Raw genomic sequence first — 23,753 nt, 5'->3', positions numbered from 1 at the left:
AATTATTCTTTTCAGGAAACACTCCTCTTAAACTAAAGATAGGGGCAAAAGAATAGGGGTGGGGACAAAGAAAAACGGTACTGAAGGGGAGCAGAATATGTCACCTTAATATATGTCACTTTGGCATGAGAATTATTTTGAGTTGGAAGGAATTGAGAAAAAGCAGATACGAGAAAATTTCTCTGCTGTCTCCCTGTTTGCCTAAAAGCAGGATGTAAATTTGTAAAGGTGTCCCCTCTCCTCCCTCTACCAACAAGGACAGATTAATCAACAGAGACAACTCTAGACCATTATCAGCCCAGAGAGAGCCCAGAGACAGACAGACTACATAACAAACCTTGCTAAAACTAGCCCTTGTCTACCATTAGCTTCCCCATTTTTTGCCTTCTGGCAATTTGCTGTCCCTAGAAACTCAATGTCCTATTCCTTGGTCTTATCCCTTCTCTAACAATGTATTGTTCCTTTGTTAAGATGCTATATAAGCCCAAGTTCTAACCACCTCTTTGAGTTACTCATCTCTGAGAATTCCATGTGTACGTATGATGCACCTGTTAATAAACTTCTGTTTGTTTTTCTCTTGTTAATCTGTCTTTTGTCAATCTAATTTAGGGGCCCCAGCCAGAAGAGCTAAAATGGATAGAAGCAAAAGATTTCTTTTTCCTCCACTAGAGTCCCAGCCAATCTATAGGACTTCATTTTGGCAGTTTGGCTTCCATCATTCAGTTTAACCAATATCTACTGAGCACTGTGTATCAAGCCCAGTGCTGGTGCTCTGAGAGCAAAACTCAGATCCCTGATGCTCTGTCTTTGCAAAGAGTTACAAGGTGGGAAACTCAGACAGGCAAGTGATTTTTTCCAAAGAGCATTAGTTTGAGTCTGTTTGAAGATTTGACAGTGCTGTTAAAATGGGAGGATTCTGTGCCATCCAACTCCACTTAAGCCTTCAGCTAAACCATCAAATGGCCCCATTCATCCTGCAGCTGCAGGATTCCTGAGGTCATGCCAGTGGACTCAGAGAATGCAAACGAAGGCTCAGTCTTGGCTTCTGACACCCTGTGAGCTTTGAGGAAGAACAAGTAGGTATTTGTTAGGGAAAGGGCCACAAAGGCACCACAAGAGAGGGAATTGAATGCCCCATGGGATTCCCGGCCAAATGCGAAAAGCTGGTGTAATCTCTGCCACCACAGCTTGTGTCACCTCACTTGCTCACTGCCTATGGAGGCAGCTGATGGCCCAGCAACCAAAGCAGGGCCTCCCTACCAAAGGGGTGGCAGTTCTTCAAAAATAGAGTTGGTGCTTAGTAACCCACAAGGTGAGGACTGTTGGGCCAAGCCAGGTTAAGGAAACAAAGGCTCTGCAAGGCAAGGAGAGGATAAAGGCATCTTTTGCTGGGGTCCCTGCACCATTCCTCCCCAGATGTACCCAAGAGGGAAACAGTGAAGAAAGAACACAAATGGCAGGATAGAATTCCCTTAGAAAGCCTATAGAAAGCAACAAAAATCTCAGACTCTTTCTAGGTCGTGTTTTGTGGAACTCAGTTCTCCCAGTAACTCAGATACTATTAATTTTCTCCTGAAATTTGATCCTGCTACATTACCAGTGATACAGTTGCTTATGTTACTCAAGGGCTATGTTCAGGCATCACTTAACCCTTCCCTCATTACACTGGGTATTAGTGTACACTGGGTAATACACTGGGTATCACTTTTACATATTATAGGGTGACTTAGACCATGCGTGGAGGGCAGGATTACTCAACCTCAGCAATACTGACATTTTGGACCACAAGATTCTCTGTTGTGGGGCCTGTCCTGTGCATTGTAGTATGTTTAGTAGCATCCTTGGCCTCTCCCACTAGATGCCAATAGCACCCCCTGGTCATGTTGCTGAAAATATCTCCAGGCATTGCTGCATGTCTCCTGGGGGTAAAATTGCCCCCAGTTGAGAACCACTGGAATAGAGGAAAGATGAAAGAAGACTTTGATATAAAATCTTGTAAGAAAACAAAAGAAGGATCAATACTCTTTGTTGCTTAGAATTGGCAGTTTCCATTATGATCATTTGAGGAAAGAAGCCTCAAATGACCATAAGCTTGAGTAGGATTTTAACCTTCAACATGAAATAAAAGACCTATGTAGTGCTAGAACAGCAAGCCACATGCACAGTCAGTCAATTCAGTCACATCAATCCAGTGGTTTAATAATTATATTCAATAGGCACCGTCTGTGCTTTGACAGTGTGCTTAGTATTGTGTAGGTGCTCATGTGGCCCACACGCTATTAGAGTGATTTGATTAAACAGTAATGCCCCAGATGACCGCCCCTGGGAGAGATTTGTTGCTGTTCCACAGAAAGTATCAAGAAGCCGCAGAATACAGACGTTAGTTTCAGTTGGACTCTGAGATGGAAAAGACTCTGCCCATGTCCAAAAGTTTCAAAATACTTCTCTCACTGCCATGGTGCACAAAAGATGGCTGATCACGTGGAGGAAACATAACTACCAAAGTGACCTCAGATATAAGAACTGAGGAGATGAGAGAGAGAGAAACCTATGGCAATAAGCAGCCATCTTAAGAAAGAAGCAAACAGGCTACATTTTAAAGAGCTGAAAACAAAACCTCCACAGAAGCAGGAGATGAAGGCTTGGTGTTTTGAACAGCTTGAAAAATTATATAAACCAAATGTGAGAACATTCTCACTAAAATGTAAATTCTCTAAGAGCAGGGATTTTTTTTTTCTCTTTTGTTCACATTTTTATCTAGGCCTGTATCCCAGTGCCTAGAACAATGCCTGGTGCTTGTAGGTGCTCAATAAATATTTGTTTAAGTGAACTCTGAAGTTATTAATAAGGGAACTGAAATAAAAAACAGAAATCCCAGTGCTGTATAGACTCCGTGGGATCCATAGAGAAGATCTGGACTGTTGTAGTGTTAAGATTATTCCCTCAAAATGCTCCAAGACCAGTGTGGATATTTTCAAATGACTCAGGAGATAGCTTGAAGGGGCTCTCAATGACCAAATTTGAATAAATGGAGGAAAAAATGAGGATTTGGGATTATATTACATTGAATAAAAATTAATCCATGAGTCCACACACATGATTTAATGATGGCAATACTTGAGAAGGAAAAAAGAGATGGAGGGAGGGTGGCCAGGTGTGAAGAAAGCTTCTTTTCTTTATAGAAGAATGCCAGGTAATAAATGTAAAAGAAAAGATCAAATTAGAAATACCTCCATTTTTAAACATCAGTGTAATTGATTCAGACACAGATCACCAATGTTTCTAAAGCCGGTAGGTAAAAGTTTGTTGGGAATCAGAATGTTCAGTCTCAAACATCACCTCACAGATTACTTATTTACAACAAAGGAGGAAGGTAAGTTTACAATGGAGAGGTCTGGTGGATTTAAACCTAACCAAATGATCAAACATAGCACCACCAATAATGGCATTTGATGCTTGCTATCATTCAGTGGGAAATAAACAATGTCGCTATATTAGTTATCTAATGTTGCACAATAAGTACCTCAGGAATTTGATGGTTTAAAACAACAATTACCACTTATTATTTCTCATATTTCGGATGGTAAGGAATTTAGGAAGGTTTTGTTAGGAAGTTCTAGCCTGGGGTCTCTCATAAGGTTGCCATCAGATGTCAACTGGGACTATAGTCATCTGAAGGCTTGACTGGGGAGGGATTATCCATTTCCAAAATGCCACATGGCTGGCCAGTTGGTGTTAGAAAGATGATTCTTCTCCACCTGGGCCTTTTCAGAGGGCGGCTTGAGTGTTCTCATGGCATCACAGCTGGTTTCTCATGGAGTTAGCGAACCAAGAGCTCAAAGCAATAGCCATAATGACTTTATAACCTAGATTTGGAAATTATAAATCATCGCATGCACAATATTCTATTAGTTACACAAGCCAGACATGATTTAATGTAGGTGGGACTACACAAAGTCATGGCCACCAGAAGGTGAGATCATTGGGAACTATTTAGAGGCCAGCTTTCACAGTCACTCATTTTGTGTTTTTTCCAAAACGATTTGAACTCAACCTAGTCATGAAGAAATTATCAAGAAATGCAGAATGAGGAACATACTACGATACAATTTTCTCAAACTTTAAAAAAAAGCCATAAAAGATATTTTTAAAAAGCAGGATTGTTCTCAAGTAAAGGACACCAAAGAGAAAGGATAAACAAATGTAATGTGTGATCCTTGAATTTAAAAAATTTTATTTAAATTTAAATTAAATTTAAAAACTTTTAATTTAATTGATTTGATCTTGGAATTTAAAAAATAAAAGCCATAAAGGACATTTGGGAGACAAGTGAGATAATTTTAATATAGATTGTATATTAGGCAATATTATTGTATCAACATGTCCACAAACCTTTGTACAAGAGTGTTCATAATAGTCAAAAAGTAGAAACAGCCCAGATGAGATGGATAACAAACTGAGCTATATTTAGATGATATAATACTAATCAATGATAAAAAAGAATGAACTACTGATACAACAACATGAGTGAATCTCAGAAATATTATAAGAGAAAATAAGCTAAACTAAAATATGAATACTGTATGACTCCATTTATACGAAGTTCTCAAAGAGGCAAAATGAATCTACAGTGGTACAAATCAGATTAGTGGTTGCTTCTGATGGTGAAGAGGATTGGTGGGAAGGGTCATGAGGGAATCTTCCAGGGTTATAGAAATGCCCTTTATCTGGATAGAGGCATGTCTTGATAGGGGCATGGATTATATGCATTTGTCAAAACCAATTGAACTGTACCCTTATCTGTGTATTTCTCTATATGCAAATTGTATCACAATATAAAATTTTTAAAAAATTATATCAATGTTAAATTCTGTGGATATAATAATGATATTGTGGTTAGAAGAAATACCCTAAAGTATTTGTGGGTCAAGCATCATGATGTCTGCAACTTATTTTCAATGGTTCTAGGAAGAAGTGGGAAATAGAGAGAGAGAGATCACGGGGCCAGCCTGGTGGCGTGGTGGTTAAGTTTATGTGCTCTGCTTCAGCGGCTCCAGGTTCGCAGGTTCAGATCCCGGGCATGGACCTAGCACCACTTATCAAGCCATGCTGTGGCGGCATCCCACATAAAGTAGAGGAAGATTGGCACAGATGTTAGCTCAATGACAATCTTCCTCAAGGAAAAAGAGGAAGATTGGCAACAGACGTCAGCTCAGGGCCAACCTTTCTCACAAAAAAACCCCACAAAAAACAAGGGGGCATGTTAAGTTTGCATGTTCTGCTTTGGCGGCCTAGGGTTTGCCAATTCAGATCCCGGGTGCAGACATGGCACCACTTGGCAAGCCATGCTGTGGTAGGCGTCCCACATAGAAAGTAGAGGAAGATGGGCACGGATGTTAGCTCAGGGCCAGTCTTCCTCAAACAAAACAAAACAAAAAAGAGAGAGAGAAAGCAAATGTGGCAAAATTTAACAATTGGTAAATCTGAGTGAAGGATAGACAGTAATTCATTGTACTTTTTACACACTTTTCTGTAGGTCTGAAAATTTTCAAAATAAAAAGTTGGAGTAAAAATAAGTTAAAATAATAAAAAACTATTCCCTTAGCCATCATTTCCTCAATAAGAGGAATGGAAAACTGAAATCGACCAACACTGCACATTCTTTCCAGCTTATTGTATATAGGAATGTCCATCCCACTGAATAGTTTATTATGGAATGTGTTTAGCCATTCAACTCATCCTCTTGATAGGGCAAACACGTTTAAAAATCATAATTTCAGAAGAACCCTGGTCAAAGGTAGAGGGAGATATGGGATGCCTTCCAGCAACTTTCTGGACTACTACCTGTACTTAACCAGATCTCTTCTAATATGTGCTGGACATACATAATGCTCCCATTTACCTAAACTTTTAATATTTTTCAAATCCTTTCATCTGCCTGAAAATGCCTGTTTCCCGAGGCTTCTGCACAGACTGAGTTGACAGTTCAAATGATCTGCCAAATGATCAACGCTTCATCTGATTTGTATTCCAAGACTATCAAGCATAAACTGGATCTGGAAGGAGGCAAATACGATTAGTGGATGGAGCTCTTGCCATAAATGTCATCGGTGAGAAAGGGCAGGTGCATGACCTGTGCTCCTCGGATGGCATCCTATAGAAGATAAAGGCAGAGGAGCTTTAATATACCATGTAAGTTATGCCGTCTGTCAGGATGCCAGAGGGATAAGAAGACAAAGATGTGACCTTATAGGGTAAACATGTGAAAAGAAAAGGATATGCCAGGTTCAAGAGAGATTTACTACCAAGATTTCTTTCAGTGGAAATTCATTCAGAAGATGAAGATGTCAAATTTTAGTACTCTTGGCTCAAAAGGCAATGAGAAAAACATTATTGTATTACACATTGCATATGGCAGGTGAAAAAGTGTGGATACTAGGTGAAGTTTCTGTCAAGGAATTAGCAAGATAGTCAAGAAGGCCAAAGAAAAGTTTTGAGGCAGGAGACAAATGTCTTCTGGAAAAATACTGTAAGGACAACCCACGTGGTTGCCTGATAATGAGAAAAAGTTGGTTCTTTTCTGAACCACCTCTTCTTCTGGGTTAGAAGCAGCAGTGGGAAAAGGTGATCTCTATGACTTATTAAGGATGGTGTGTATCTCCATGAAGATGGTGATTCTCTTAGTCAGAAAACCTAGAGGCATAGCTGGTTCTATGCTCAGGTTGAGCAAGGAGTCCCCAGGGCATGGATCTTAAGAACACTTAGGAGTTCTCCATACGAGGCTTCAGATTCCTCCCATGGCCTGACTCCTATGGCTACTAACAATGCACTGAATTTATCAAGCACTTTCACGTATCTCTCCACATTTGGACCTCACCACTCTGTAAGGCATGGACAGTGGGGATTTTAATCTGTGTTTTATAGATGAGGGCATTGAAGCTCATAAACATTGAGTCTTACCCAAGGTCACATAGCTAAGACTCAAGTTCTATCTCCTAATTCCTCTTTCCATTATGCTGCCGAACAGATAGGCAGGGTATGATGGCTAGGTAGGGAAGGATGGCTCTAGAAGTTCCCTTCAGACCCCCTCAGCATGATGACTTGGATAGGTTGAAAAGATTACATAGCTAGAGACTTGCTGGGTGAAAGACATTAGGCCTTGAAGGACAAAATTAAAAAGATGTGTTTCATATAGAAGCAACTATTTCTCTGGCCGAAAGAAGGAGGAGATCAGACATGGGTGGGGAATTCCAGCAGGCACATAGGGTCCAGGATTGTGTGTGTATGAAGTAGATGGACAAAGAAAACAGATCCTAGACCATGGACTATCTTAGAGAAAAGACTGTAACCAACGGGTCACACCAAAGGCTCAGTGTCCATTACATCATTTAGTCAAGGGTAATCTGAGAATTGCATTGTATTGTTTCTTCTCTGGGGGATTGACTTTCCTGAAAGTATCCATTTCAGCAAGTTAAGGAATTTCTGGGCAAGCAGCTAAACTTGTTTCTTTATTCACCTTGCTTCTCCTACTTGCTTTAATATGCAGTGCGGAGGAAATTGGACCTCACCAGTAATTAGGAGAAGCGGATTCAAGGCACGGTCCTACCAGGTCTGTCTCACAACTCCTGTGTGACCTTCAGCCTCTCCAGATTTGGTTCAATTACCTAGAAGCTGAGGGAAACTTCTTAAAATAAATCCCTCCTTGCTCTAACATTCTATCAGCCTCAGTGGAACAGGACGTAGAAATTGGCTCTCCTTAGTTCCTCCTGTGTCTGACCTTTCAAAGTTGTCTAATCATATACGTGCGCCCCCATCTTGTCCAGCCAGGGGCGCCTGGACATATGCAGGGAAAACTCAACTGACTGGATGATCCCAGTTCTGTTGGGAAAGTGCTGCAATCTTCAGTTCTGTTTTTTAAGAATCTACCTAGTGCTACTTCTTTCTCTTTCCTTCAGCATCCCAGTGAAAATAACCATTATGAAGTTCACTATTCTTCAGATGGTCAGTGAAGCCCTTTAGGCTCCTTTCCAGAGTCTTACTTTGGACCTCTTGAAGACCATGACTTGATGTCAATAACGTGAGATATCTCAGAGATCAACTTTTTCTACTACTATTTTATGTATTGGTTCACTAACAGTTCATTTTTTATATAAATTAGAGTGGATACAACTGTATTTCTTGAGTGAACAACAAAGAGAGTGGCACTTAATTAATGCACTGAAAATTGTATGTAACTTTAGGTAGCCCATGGTTATGTGTAATGCATGGGAAGGTCATCCTTCATGTCTCCTCCAGTGGAAAAACAGTCTTTTAACTAATGGTACCATCCATGATTGTCTATGAAGGTGAGGATTTCAGACCAGGAAGGAGAGAAAAGTGGTATGCAGAGGGGAGGGCTTTTTGACCTACCACTGGGTCAGGCTGACCCTAAGCACTACGGTTCTACGAAAATGGGTTCTATTTGAAGCAATGTGGCCAAGCTACTGACAGGTCCTTATTTTTATCATCTCTAATATATTTTCTGCCTAGGGGTAGAGGCATGACTGACTTGATAAAATAAGTAGCCTCATGAATTTAATGTGTGAGTATATACAAAACTATAATAATACAATTATGCCTGGAACATAAATATTTATGAATACTAATAAAACTGTCTAAGACTCCTGCCTCACATCCCCAAATAGATCCTCATTATATTTATAGTAAATTACAGTTAGACGTATGGTTTGATCAAGCAAGGAGACAGGTAAAAATAAATGGCTGGCCATTGTAGTCTGCCAAACTGCAGCCAGACCCTGAAAATAAATATTTCTTGATTTTTTTGCTGCGTGCTCTAAGAATGTCACTAAAAGCTAAATGAGAGATTTCCAGTAGCCCGAAAGCATCTCTGATTTCTCACACACAGAATTGCATTATGTTAATATGCTTAGCTTCACATAAAGGCAGTGAAAAAAAAGAGTCATTGACTTTAGATTTTGCATGCTTTAAAGCAAATGTCTAGGTACACAATAGTCACTATTCTGGGCATTTAAAGTAGAACTAAGCGAGCGAGCAGTGTATGGACTAATCATTTGAGTTCACAGATACAATTTTGTCTACCTTCAGCTTCATGGCCTCCAAGACTCACAGCAGACCACAAACCTAACTTTGCTTTTAAAATTAAGTGATTGCCTGTCTTCAGCTGGTAATTCTTTAAAATCTAATACATGTCTTGGTTTTACAGCCAGAAAACTCAGAATGACAGGTTGTTTGTTCCCTCTACTGCGTAGAAACCCTTCAGGAGCTAATTCACAGTGTCATTTGCTAAGCAGCCATGTTATTGAAGAGCTGAGACTTTTAGAGAAAAACAATTGCTTAATTGATATAGAGTCATGGTGAGTGAGAGGCTGGTAGGGGTAGAGGGGTGGCACAGGCCTCTTCAGCCAAACTCTGTGGTTGCATGGTGTTGCAAATTCTTGCAGTGAAAGTGGCAATCCCAGTGTCTGGCACACAGGAACTCTGATTAGTGTTAAGGAGAATAAAGCCAGTGGTACACAGACATGATAGAGGTTGTTGCATCACTTTGACAGGCTAGTTGCTGCCATATTGGGTGCTGGCCAGCAAGGGATATACTAATTAATCACAGAAATGCAAGGAATATTCTTTCGATCTAAACTGACCCAAGCCAATTTTGATTCTCAGATCTCCGTGTTCCTCTCCTCTGCTTCCCAGTCAAAATGAGCCTGTTCTCTCTTTTACTGTTGAACCAGGCTTCTTTGCCCACCAAGATGTCAGCACTAGTCTGATACCATCACCCATGCCAATGGCATCATGGGGAAATAAAAAATTCTGTGAAAACTATTTTCTCCCTTTCATGGTCTATAAGGCGCCGCGGGATCTAGTCATCTCACCTCATATAACTCTCTGCCTGGTTCTATGCTAGTTATTCTGACTTCTTGCAGTTCCTGGAATGCTCCTCACCCTCTCTTGCCTATGAATCTTCACACATGCTCTTCTGCCTGGACTACTTCTTTCCCCAACTAATTTCCTGTTTGTTAAACCCAACTTCATTCATTTTTGAATATCCAGTACTTCACTAAGGAAGTTATTGTTGACACCCCTATCCCTCTAAGCACCCGTGTTACATGGTCTACCTGTGTACTTCTCTGTAGACTCTCACCACAATGACAATTGTTCAATGGCACACCTGTCCCTCTGGAGCATGATCTTCCTGAGTATTGGGATTGTATCTTTTTTTTTGTCTCCCTCTCCTTAGCACTTAACCCAGGACTCAGAACACAGTGGACTTGACAAATAGTTGTTGAATTAATAAATGAGAGTGAGTGAGAGAAGAAATGCATGGTTTGCTCCAGTGGATATATTGCATCTCAAAGCATAGTTAGAAAGGATGTCAGTTGTGCAAATGTGGAGTCCTCATCAGGTTCAATAGAAACAGAGAATCTTTGCCTTGGGGGTTCATGGATCTGCTGGTTAAGAACAACGTTTTTTTAATAGCCATTATGCTATACCACCTTGATAAACTTCATCCCATTGGGACTACCAGTATCACATCGTAGTATCCATTTCAGATTACAATACAAGTCTGCCATCTACTGGTGATATGGGGTAGTACTGTGAAACCTATGACAAGACATTTCATTTTCTCTGGAGTCTTCCGGATTTAAAAGCTAGGGGGGGGCTTAGATTCTAACACACCCAACCATTTCATTTTACTAAAGGGGAAGCCATTTCTCATGAAAAGTCTGTGATCACCCAAGGCTGTACAGCTCGTCAGTGGAAGGGGTGGAACTCTAATCCAGGCTTCCTGACAAAACCAGGTTCTTTTTTCTTCTTATTCTTAATTGTAATTATGGATGCAGACAGAAGTACATATGGTCAACAATGCTGATTTTTTCCAAAAGAAAATGGAACAATTGAGACTTGTTCCACTTTACAAACCAGGAATCTCTTACCCCCTTGTATAAAGCTCCTCACATTCCAGAAAGCAGAGGATCTAATTTTCTTTCTGTCCAAGGATTTCCTGGATTCGTAGACAGCTGTATGGGATCATGTGGGAAAGACTAGACTAACAAAACTTGGAATTTCACACCAAAAAGTTAGGCAAAGCTGTGATCAGGATGTGTGTCGCATGCCATCAGCAAGACTTGGAGGGATTAGAAACACTCCAAAAGTTTGTGTTCTGAGAAGCCATGATCTTTAATGGAAAAACTGACAAGCCATAACTGAAAAATCTAGGATCAGTCATCCTAATCAGAATAGGCAGGATTGGTGTAGAACTTTCCAGAAAGGCCCCCTCTGTGAACCTGGCAGAATTGGCCACAGAAGCATTAGATTTTCCAAAATATATGTATTTTCATTTTTTAGGTACCCCATGGGACTGGATTTAACTATAGTCATCTTTTTATTAGAGTGTGGTTTGCATGAAAACATGCCTTTTAACATTCCTGGGATCAATGCAGAGTCAAAACAAACCAAACATCTCAGTACCTGCCAGGAAGAGTTTTGTCTTTTTCTCATGATTCTCAGAACCAGGCACTTCATGGTCTGGGCTTCTGAAACAAAGGAAAAAAGATGTGGCTGGAAGTTCTCACTGGGTGCTTTTAAAAACTTTCCCTAGAACTCTGGCTCTGAATGTACGTTTTAAAATTTTCTTTACTCAAGATAGTACCACCAGCTAATGAGCAAGTTCAGGCTAGTCATTTTGTTCCATAAGTTGGAAAAGTAACACCTTTACTTCATAACTTGGGACAAACCTGGTAATGAAAATAGTACAGGGTCCCTAATGGGTTAAAGATTAATTGAGGTCCTATTCTAGTCTCTTCAGGGTTGGGACAAAAAAAAATCTTACCCTTGGAAAAAAAAAGAAAATATCAATATTCATTCAATTAATCCTTTCTCGTGATCATCTCTCCTCCAGTCTCAACCGCTAGTGTGGAGAGTGATGCTCACCATCACCCCATGCCCGGATGTGATCTGGAATGTCCTTAGTTTGAACCTGAATCCCTGTACACATTTTCCATCTCAACACAGTGCTCATGGCCGAAGGCAATTCTGGTGGCAGAATTACAGAGCATTGCATTGTGGTACCAGCAACCTTTGCTCCTCAAAGAAGGAAAGAATGAGAATGTTTACCCCGAATTTCAGTGTGTGGGTTCTGTGAGGATTGGGAGGTCCAAATGAGGGCCCAAGACCAGGTGAAGGCTCTTGTGATTTGGCCTTTGTCACCACCCCCTTTTCCTTCTTAGGAATGAATTCAGAGTTCTTGGACTCTCTGCACTCTAAATTATGCTCGGATGTCCCCAATAGTCTAGAGACACCACTCAATGCAAGTGGCAATTCTCCCCTTGCAAGACCCATGAGGCATGTAACAGCACTCGGCCTCCTCCACCTTCCCTTCTCTGATCCATGTTAAGGAGACTCAGGCAACTAGAGCCCTGGTGTTCCTTTTCTAGCCCTCCCATCATTCCACACCTGCCAACATATTTCCTTTTATTTCCACCTACTCCCACTATTAGCTACATTTACTCCAAATTCATTTTCATCTCTTCCCTGACTCACCCTGTTATTTCATAGTCATCAATCAAGATCAAACACTCCAAAATAGCCTTGCCTGGAGGCACCAGGCTCAAAAAAATTAACTGGTTTTAATCACCCTTCCTGTACCTACAAATAGGGTATGATAGTAGTGGGATTTTCATGCTGAAAATAACATAAACACTGCACTTTTGAGAATTTTCATATTTACCCCCAAATTTTGCCTGTCGCAATTTAGGCTTGCCTTAAATGATTTCAGAATAAAATCATATCATGAGTTCATTCATATGGACAATCTGATACAGTTGTTTTCAAAACAAAAATAGTCAGTATATAATAGTGTTTAAAAATGTGGGTTCTGGCCTCAGACTATCTGGGTTCATGTTTGCCACCTCTGAGCTGGGAAACCTGTGCAAGTTACTTAACCCATCTAAAACTCAGCTTCTTCATTTATAAAATGCAGATAATAATAGTATTTGCCTATATGACTTAGGATTAAATGAAATAATGCACAAAATGCACCTTGCATATCTTGTGCATTGGAATTATATTTTTTTAAATATGTAAAACCATCCTTTTATATGGCAGGCTCATTTAATTTTGATAACTCCATAATGTAAGTATTTTGTCCCCATTTTGTAGAATGCTGGCTCTCTCCTGAAGATATAACTTTCTACACAGCTTTCTGAGGAAAAATTTGTTCAGCAACATATCCCAGAGTCTGGAGGCAGGAGCAGCGCCCTCTTTATTCCACACAGCCATTTCCACACTGTTGTTCCTGTGCCCTGTTGTAAAACCCCTGCTCCATCAAGACTCTTGCTTTTGGCTTGACCATCTTCTACTCCTTTTTGTCACTATTATCTACCAAATTTTGGTCTCTATACCAAGATCCTAACATCAACATCCTGTGTGACTTCAACATTTATATTAATACCCAACACCCTGGCTGCTGGGTTCCTTGAACTCCTCGTTCCAGTCACCTTCTCCTCCACTCTCAACTTTGGCAGTGTGTTTTCGTTGCCACTCTCTGGACCTTGTTATTATGCAGAACACTTCTACCTTCAAAATCAAGAACTCAGATACCTCACAACTCTTATCCTTCCAGGTGGCTCCTTCAGTTATTTCTATCAAACCAGCTGCTTGAACGCATTTGACCATCCTCACAACTTCTCGCTTATCAGTGTCCTTCTTCCTTCACTTCCTTCCCTATCCTACTTTTATTTACTCTGTTACTTCAACCACTCTCTTATCAATGTCCTCAATTCCCTTGCCCCACTATCTTTTCATCACACCAACTTGGCCTTTTGCAGTAAATCCAACTGTCAAACAAGATTGCTTAGCATCACTGCAGAAAATGCAATGGGCAGAGTGTTGTCATTATGTGTTCATGGTCACTGTGCTCAACAGGACAGGAAACACTGTAAAGAAATTCTACTGAGTTTTTATCAGTTCTCTCCTGTTCTCCACAGTGAGAATTCCACACTGTCTTCACTGTGCTCACTCCTCCAACTTCTGCACATCCCTCAATACTCAGAGGAGATGGCATCAACTCCTATTTCACAGAGAAGATAGAGACCCTCAGCTTTCCACCACCACGTTCACAAACCCAGGTGCCTGTGCAGCCATTCTTGCCCTTTGCCTCCTGCTGCTATTGAAGACGGGACCTTCTTTCTGATTAGGACTTATCCCTCCACCAGTCACCTGCCATGCTTTATCAGGGAGGAAACTTGCTTTATAAATTATCCCCTCTTTTCCATCCTAAATCTCTTCCTCTATACTGAATCTTTCTCATCAGCTTTTAAATGTGTCCAAGCTTTTTTTTTTTTTATCACTGAAACTGGAAAACAACCCTGAAATGCATGCTTGCCTTTCTCCATTTCACAGATGGGAATATGGAGGCTCAGAGAGATGAAGGAGAAAGGGATAGAATAGTGTCCAAACCCACGACATAGCAATCATACACAGTGCCTTTGATTTTGGTGCCATGCTATGTTCTGTAGCAGCTGATCCTGCCTGAGTATTAAGATGCTCTCACCTGAGGGGCTGTGTAGAGCTCTCTATTTCAGATATCTTCACTAGAGGATTGGATTGATTTCTTGGCAAGCCAGTCTGCTGATCAATGCTCCAACATTATGACTTCCCCTAAGGCCCCAAATGATAAAGGGAAATAGTTGGATAGACCTAATCTGTACTTTGGTTGCTCCATCTGTAAAGTGTAACTGATAATATATCTTCTTCCCACATTCTAGTAGCATTCTCCTCCTACTCCCTGCCTCCATTTCTCATCAGCATTGTAATAGAGATGGCGAATCTCTCCCCCATGGAAAGTTTTCAATTACTGAGGGGGAAGGTGCTACATAAATGCTCAATATAGCCATCTTTTTTGGGAAGCTAACTCGTTGCCTGAGCTGACAGAAAATTGTGATGTGGATGGAGCTGGGTACATTTTCTTTAGGAGGGAAAAAATAGAGCAAGGAGGAGGAAAATGAGGTAAGCATCCGGAAGAAAGACTCAGAGAAGACCTAAGTAACAACGTGCCCAAGCAATTAAATCCACCTCCACTACTGCGGCTGTTTGTGTCTCCCCTGTGAGTCTTAGACCCAGGGGGAGACAAAGAGGCATGTGGCATGTGGGCTATTACTAAAGGAAAAAGAACTGGAAGTGGAGAGGAAGTGAGGGGAGTGAGAGTCCTACAAGGAAGATGAAAAGAACAAGATAAAAAAAAAAAACATGAGCCAACAAAGCTAATCTCTCCTTGTCAAAAAGAGGTGATGTAGGGGCATAGAAGGAATCTGCATGTCAATGTTTGGTCCTTGAACGTTACTTTTCTAGTAAAGATAGCAAAGTCTCTAAAATATAAGACTAAGCCAAAAAAACCCAAGAGACTTTAATGTCAAAATTATTTTGCTTTTATCAAAGGAATAATTGGAAATCCTGAGATAAAATTAAATTTGAAACTAAATTGATATGAAGTCTAAAGCTTAAAAGTGTAGACAGAAGTAGTGTTGGGGTCAAATCCTAGATTTTCAGCTAAGTGGCTAAGTAACAACGTGATGCTGGTCAAGTTGCACTTAACCTATCTGAGTATCAGTTTCCTAGTTCATAAAATTATGGATATTGACTAGATCAGCTATTCTCAAACTGAGGGTTATATTCCATTAGGAATCACTTATTTTAATGAGAGATGTTACTAAGGAAGATTGACTGAGCATGGAAACAGTGTGGAAAGAGGACAAAAGCTTGAGAAATACTGGATTTTCTCAAAGATTTCTTCTATATGATAAAAAATGAGATAATTTAAAGAACTAGTTGGGACCAATTTCACTTGTATAAATTTTTTTTAAAGATCTTATTTTTCCTTTTTCTCCCCAAAGCCCCCCAGTACGTAGTTGTGTATTTTTAGTTGTGGGTTCTTCTAGTTGTGGCATGTGGGATGCCGCCTCAGCATGGCTTGATGAGTGGTGCAATGTCCACACCCAGGATTCGAACCGGCGAAACCCTGGGCCACCTGAAGGAGAGAACGCGAACTTAACCACTCCACCATGAGGCCGGCCCCTCACCTGTATAAGTTTATATTATTAAGTCAGTTGAAGGTAATATATGTAGAATCTGTCATCTTTTCTCTGTGCACTTAACTGAAAATCAAATATAAAGGAAAGGATGGCAACAGCTGGCAGAAACAAAGGCTTGGTAGAATCCATAGGAAGTCAGTCTCTTTTGTCTTGGTGTGTGTCTTCAGATAAATAGTGAAGAGCAGACAAACAGCTTTTTAATTACAGTTGTATGGGGATTAAGTTGCCTGGGGTCAGGAGCACAATTGAGGGTAATGAATAGCAATCAGTCCTCAATCACTCTCTTTGTCAATGAGCCACAGAGACTAGAGACCAGTGTCAGTCCCCAAATAGCAGAGCACTGGCAAGGGAGTCAATCCAAACTGGAAAAGAGAAATCAGAACCTTGCTGCAATGCATGGCTGGCACACAGGGCTTTCCATCCATGATGTGGTCCTTGCCCACCTCGTCAGAGTCATCCCTGCCTGTGGTAGGCACCCTAATGATCACCATCCCCAGCCAAAGATGCCCACACCCTAAACCCCACAACCTGTGAATATGTTCCCTTGCATGGCAAAAGGCATTTTGCAGATGTAATTAAGGTTACAGATGTTGAAATAAGGATATTATCCTGAATTATCCATGTAGGTCCATTCTAATCACATGAATCATTAAAAGTGGGGAGCCTTTCCTGACTTTGGTCAGAGAAAGAGATAAGTGACAAAAGTAGGGTCACAAGATGCTGCGTTACTGGCTTTGAAGATCAAAGAAGGAGGTCAATAGCCAAGGAGTGTGGGTGGCTCTAGAAGCTGGACAACACAAGGAAACAGATTCTCCCTAGTGCCTCCAGAAAGGAATGCGGTCCTGCCACACCTTGATTCCAGCCCATTGAGACCCCTGGCAGACTGCTGAGCCTCAGAACATAAGATAACAAATTTGTGTTGTTTTAAGCCACTAAAGTGTGGGACTTTGTTATGGCAGGATTAGAACACTAGTGCACTGCCCAACCCCTAGGTCCACTTACATTCTATGCCACAGACTTGTAAGACAGCTAGGTCTCCTCTTCTCTTTTTTGGTCCATGTTGCTTCCTGTCCCCAGAGTGCCTTTCCTAATCTCTTCTTTTCACCTCTGCAGTCTGAAGCTACTCTTCCATTAAGACTGAGCTCAAACATCCCCTCCTCTAGAGACCCATTTCTAAATACCCAAAACTCTCTCTCTTTCTCAAACCCAGAGTAGATTTCCTCTCTCTCATCTCTGTGTTCCTACCTTCCCATGTGCAAATGTCTGTTACAGCAATGTACTGAAAGTGTTTACTATCTGTCTCTTCTTCTTAGAACGGATGCTCCTGTAGGGCTGGGATCCTACAGTAGGCCAGGATAAAAGATGACTAAGAACCAAGCTTTGGGGAAACACATGTCTTTAATTATCTCCTCAAACCAAATGGAATAACAGATTTTAAATACTCCCAATTTACTAGCAATATTACATTATATTAGTGGAGTTTGGGGGAAGGTTAGTTTTGTTTTGTTTTTTTTTTTACATTTTCAAAATGCTTGCTCAGTACAGCTTTATTTGGCTTTGAACTCTATAAGAAGACAAGATACTACCACATCCATGCCTGAAGGCGCCTGAACATTCACAGAAAGAGCACATTCCTCTAAGCAGATGTTTTCTTAGAGTTTATTTTTAAATCCAAAGTTGGAAAAGCACCAAACTGAGCCATTTTTGTTTCTAGAGGAATTTCTTCACTCTCACAATTCTGAGAGCCACCAATGCTCTTCCTTTCAGCTCAGACTTTCTTTTCCATCAATATGTCCCATGCTCCCAGGGGCGCTGTCAGAATCACCAACCGTTTGACCCATACCTCCTAGGATTTTAATGATCCCTTTGATTCGTGTATCACTAACGTGGTCTTGCACTTGGGGCAATCCTCTGGTCTTCTACCCACTCTCAGGACATCCTTCATATTTGGGACAGATTCCTAGTGGCACACCCACCAACTACATTGGGAATCTGTCTCCAAAATTACCTCCTTCGTATTTGTTAGTCATTTTTTGACTTGACAAGGCTTGGTCATGCATCATGAATGAGAAGGTAAAGCCAAACCTCTTTTTGACATTGGTTGTATGTACAGCATCAAAAATCATGTAGGAAACTGGCAGAAAGAGAAGGAGCTGTATGGCTACAAATAAGAGAGTTCAAGAAAAAGGAACTACTGCCTCTTTGTGCCTAAGGTCCAAGAAAAGTAACAGAGATGAAAACAAGGAGACAAAGAAAACAAGAGACAAAAAATGGTTTGGCTAAACGTTTACATGGATCTTTTTCTGCCGTTAACATGTTTTATTACAATTTCTTCATAACCACCATTTTCTATTGGGCAATTGTCTAATATGTGATATATCATGAAGGTTCTTCAATTTCCACTCCCCAATGAATACAGAGTGGCGGGGCAGAGAAGGCTAATTCAATATTCTTTTCCCAGAATTTCCTAGTATTTCATGAGGTTTAATAGATGTTTCAAAATAAGGGGTTCTCTGGTCAGAAACCATTTAAGAAAAGACTGAGTTAAGCAAAGCAAAATTAAGCAGGTTTCTTTGCAGCAAGAAACTTTATTATTCTAATATGCTCTGACTCAAAGAGGAGAGTTTATGTTGCAAAGTTATTTGGCCAAAAACCATTTTGTCAAAGGAATATCTATTAACATCTTGATGTTCAATTTGTAGAACACTGCCCTAAATATTCCCACAGAGCACATCCTACCTGAAATATAGTAGGCTCTCAATAAGCACTTGACTGGGGAATGAGAGCCAAAATTTCCAAAATAACCAAGCAAATTCTTTTACTACAGCATTTCTCTATGAGAAAATGCAAATGGATTCCATGAATCTGTTTTCCTCAGGTCGACAAAGTGTTTGCAGGCAGTTAGAATACTTTGGACCAGAGCTTAGTGCCAACTAGTTAAAAAGAGGCCAAGCATTTCCTAATGCCAATTACACACAATGTTCTTGACATTTTCAGTTGGCTTGTTGAATTCATCTTATGGAGGAAGAGAAAATGACGTCAAACAGAAGGGATTTGAGGAGATCCTAGTAAGAACCCAGCAGCGTCTCACTAGAAACTCTCGATATGCGACAAGTGGAATGTCATCCAAAATAACCCCAGACAAAAACAGAACAAAAGTCTGGCTGAGGCCAATTAATCAAGGGAAAAATCATGAAGAGCATTTAAGGTCTTTGGCCCTACTTCTAGCTTTACTTCTGGGACTTTCAAACTATTTGTTTGAAACTAATTCCTTTGAATGGCTGTTGAGCCTACCCCAATTTTCTGAAGACAAGAGATTCTTCAATGCTTTGTCAAATTCAATCAAATAACTAAATCAATTAAGCAAAAAGCTTGATGTTTTAACATTGCATCAACTACATTGATTGGTTCTTTTGGTTTCCTATCAATATAGCCTAAGTGACATGAATAGCCAATATTTTTCCCCTCCAAGTATTTTCTGCAGGGTTTTCTAACTTTGTTTCTTTATGAAAACAAAAGTCTTTATGCTCTGTTCTTTCCTGAGTGGTCATGATGAAAAAATCACCCATTTGAGGCCTTCCCTAACTTCAGAAGGTTTTATTGTTCTCTTTGTGATTTTGCTCCACATGACTGGAAGTTTATATCGACAATATAATAGCTGAATTATATGCTACCTTGTTTTGTCCTTTAGTGGTTATTGGTCTGGTCTCCCCAGCCCAGCCAATAGTCCTGCTGTGACTTCAGGATAAAGTGCAGATGCTCTGCTGCAATTTGGGAGCCTTGATGTTGTCATCCCAGTGAGCCATCCAATAACAGATCGATTTCAGCCCTGAATGCAGATTGAGACCTGGTTCTCAGGAGATGGGGCACGAAAAGAGCAGGAATCGATAGCAAGAACAAAACTGAAAGTTGCAGGAACTGGGACATATAAGAGTGGGGTTAGCTGGGACTCCGGACCAACTGAGTGCAGTTGTCATTGCTGGGGCAGCAGGATCACATATCTGGGACAGTGGGAAATACCAGCTATCTTTCCTCTCCTTACATCCTAGAATCCTTCCACCTTCATCCCACATTCTTCCCTTTATTGCTTCCTACACCCCTGCCTCCAAGGTTATTTAAATACTGCGTGCTTACCTTGAACTGGCATAGAGAAAAAAGCAGTGAACTCAACTACAGGAGTCTAGAGAGTACAAGTGAAGGAAATAAGACAGCAAGTGGCTCACTGATCATCTTTTCTTACTACCTCCTCCCTCAAGCGCCTATGCCCAATACACCAAGCTGCTCCCCCTGACCTGAACATACCATGCTCACTCAAGATGAGCCTTTTGTTCTCCTTATTTTCCCTTCCTGGAATTCCAGCTCTTCATTTTCTCTGTCTGGCAGGTTCTACTACCAACCATTAGAGACCCAACTCAACTGTACCTTCTCTGCAAAGCGTACAGATTCCTCTAGAACAAATAGACTGCCTGCAGTCAATGCAGTATCTTTACACCTCTACAGTGCTGCCCTGCACATTGTATTGTAATAATTTGTTTGCAGGTCCGTAAACCCACCAGGGTTTTGAGGGTAAGGATCTTGTCTTATTCTTCTTCACCTTCTTAGCATTTAACAGAGTACTGGGCAGTTGTAGAAGAGTTTGGGTAACAATGATGGTAATTCTCTTCAATGTTTGGTAGAATTTACCTGTGAAACCATCTAGCTCTGGAATTTTCTTTTTTAGTTATAGGAGTGTCTAGATTTTCTATTTCATTTTATCAAGGCGTTTGTATAGTTTACCTATATTGTGAAATTTATCAGCACGAAGTGACCATAGTAGTCTTTTATTATTTTTTTTTTATTTTTTGCTGAGGAAGATTGGCCCTGAGCTAATATCTGTTGCCAATCCTCCTCGTTTTTTGCTTGAGCAAGATTAGCCCTGAGTTAACATCTGTGCCAATCTTACCCTATTTTTTTGTATGTGGGACACCTCCACAGCGTAGCTGGTGAGTGGAGTAGGTCTGCACCCAGGATCTGAACCTGTGAATACAGGCCACTGAAGCCAAGTATGTGGGAGTTTAACCATTTGGCCATGGGGCTGGGCCCTGTTTTATCATTTTTGAATGTAGGATCTATATTGATGTCCCCCTTTTTATTTTTGATATTGATAATTTGTATTTTCTCTTGATCAGTGTTGGTAGGGGCTTATCAATTTTATTAATCTTTGCAAAGAACCAATTTTTGACTTTGTTGATTTTTTTCTCTTGTGTATTTGTTTATTATTTGATTGACTTCCAGTCTTTTCTTTCTTGTTTACTCCTTTTCACTTTCTTTTTATTTGCTCTTCTGTTTCTCCCCGAGATGTTTGCCCAGATGATTGATTTTCAGCATCTCTTCTTTTCTAAGACAGACATTTAAAGCTATACATGTTTTTGCTTTCACTACATCCTCACATCTTGATATGTCATATTTTCATTGTTATTCAGTTACAAATATTTTCTATTTTAGATTGTAATTTCTTTTTTGGCCCATGGGATTTTAGAAGTGTATTACCTAATTTCCTAAATTTGGAGATTTTTCCCTATTTTTCTGTTTTTGATTCAAGTTTAATTCCACTCTTGTCAGAGTACATAGTATTAAATTTTCATCCTTTTGAAATTTGCTAAAACTTTTTAGGTGAACATATATCTATTTTGGCAAATATCCTATTTGTGAATGAAAAAATATATCTTTTTGTAGCTTTGCAGTGTACTGTTCTATGTAGGACAATTAATTCAAGTTTGTTAATATGTTATTCAAATTTTCTATATCCTTATTTATTGCTTCTTTCTTTTTCCCTTTGTTTTTCTTTTTCTTTTTGTCTGCTTGTTCTATCACTAAGACTATTGAGGTAAAATCTCCAGCTATGATTTTGGATTTGTTATTTCTCATTATATTTGTTGATATTTTGTTTTGTAAAATGTATGCCTATCTTCTTATGATAAAATCTCTCTTTATCTTGAGTCATGCTATTGTCTTAAAATTTATTTTGTCTTGTATTGTAATGGTTACATCAGCTTTCTTTTGGTTAGTGTTGCATGATATACTTTTTCCCTATTTTTACTCTGTGCTTTATATTTAAATTCTGCGCATTATAAGGAGCATTAGTTGGATTTTTTTCCCTGTATATACTCTGCTAATCTTTGTCTTTTAATTGGAGTGTTTAGCTCATTTATATTTTATGTAATTACTAATAAATTTGGATTTAAAGCTATTATCTGATTATTTATTTTCTATTTATTACATCTATTTTTGTTATTTTTATCCTTTCTTGCCTTCTTTTGAATCAAATATCTCTAAAACTATTTTTCTATTTTCTTGCTTAACAGTGATTTTAGTAGTTATTTTAGACATTTCAGGATCCATTCTTAATTTATGACAGTCTTCCTAACGGTTCTTTTACTGCTTCCCAGAGAATGCAATCTTATAGCACTTCAACTCTGTCTATCATTCCCCACTGCTTTCTATGCTATGGTTCTCATGTATTATAATTCTCTCCATATGTCAAACCATAAAAGATTTTGTAATTATTTTTCTCAATCATAAATATTTATCTAGATTTCCCCACTATCTCCACACCCATAGTGATCTTCATTCCTTCTTGCATTATTTTGTTTCCATATCAAGTCATTTTTTTTCTGCATAAAAATTTCCTTTTAGTAGTTTTTTTAGTGCAGGTCTTCTGGAGATGAATTCTCTCATTTTTGTTTGTCTAAATATGTCTTTATGTTGCCTTCTTATATGAGGATATCTTCACCATATACAGAAATTTAATTGGCAGTTATTTCCTTCCAACACTTTAAAGATATCAATTGGCCTATGGAATTCTGGCATTCAGCATTTCTATTGAAAAGTCACCTATCAATCCTGTTGTTTTGAAGGAAGATGTCTCTCTTTTTTTGGTTACTTTAAAGATTTTTCTCTTTATATTTTGTTTTTATCAGTTTGAATATATTGTGTCTAGATGTGGTCTTTTTTGCATTATTCCTGCTTGGGGTTTATAGCACTTCTTGACTCTGTAAGCTTAATGTTTTCCAAGTTATGGGAAATTCCTGGCCAGTATTTTTTAAATGAATTGTTTCTGTTTCCTTCCATCTCTTCTTTTTGGAGCTCCAATTACATATGGTAGTCATTTTAACCATCTACCGTATATTTCTTACACTCATTCTGTGTTTTCAATCATTTTTTTTCTCTGTGTGTTTAGATCTGGATATTTTCTACTAATCATATTTCAGTTTAGTGATTCATTTTTACTCAATATTTGATCTGCTGAATTCATAATATCTAATGTTGTATTTCTAAGTTTTAGAATTTCCATTTGACTCTATTCTTTTACATAGATATCATGGCAAAATTCTCCATCTTTTAAAAAATTTTTCTTGATCATATTAATCATAGTTACTTTAAATTCCCTATAACTCCAACGTCTGGACCTGTCTTTATTGTTTGCTTTTTAGTCTGGTCCTGTTTCTTGGCATTCCCAGTAATTTTTCATTGAATGTCAAACATCATGCATGAACAACTTGTAGGCTCTTTGGGAGAAGTAATCTTTCTCTTTGGAGGATTTAACTTTTTCTGACTGGCAGGTGAGTATGTGAAGATCACTTTCATCCAGTCAAGACTGGGCTTAAA

Source organism: Equus przewalskii, chromosome 1 (assembly GCF_037783145.1).
Source record: "Equus przewalskii isolate Varuska chromosome 1, EquPr2, whole genome shotgun sequence".
Taxonomy (NCBI): Eukaryota; Metazoa; Chordata; class Mammalia; order Perissodactyla; family Equidae; genus Equus; species Equus przewalskii.
The sequence above is the reverse complement of the archived record's forward strand: the minus strand, read 5'-3'. Positions refer to the sequence as shown.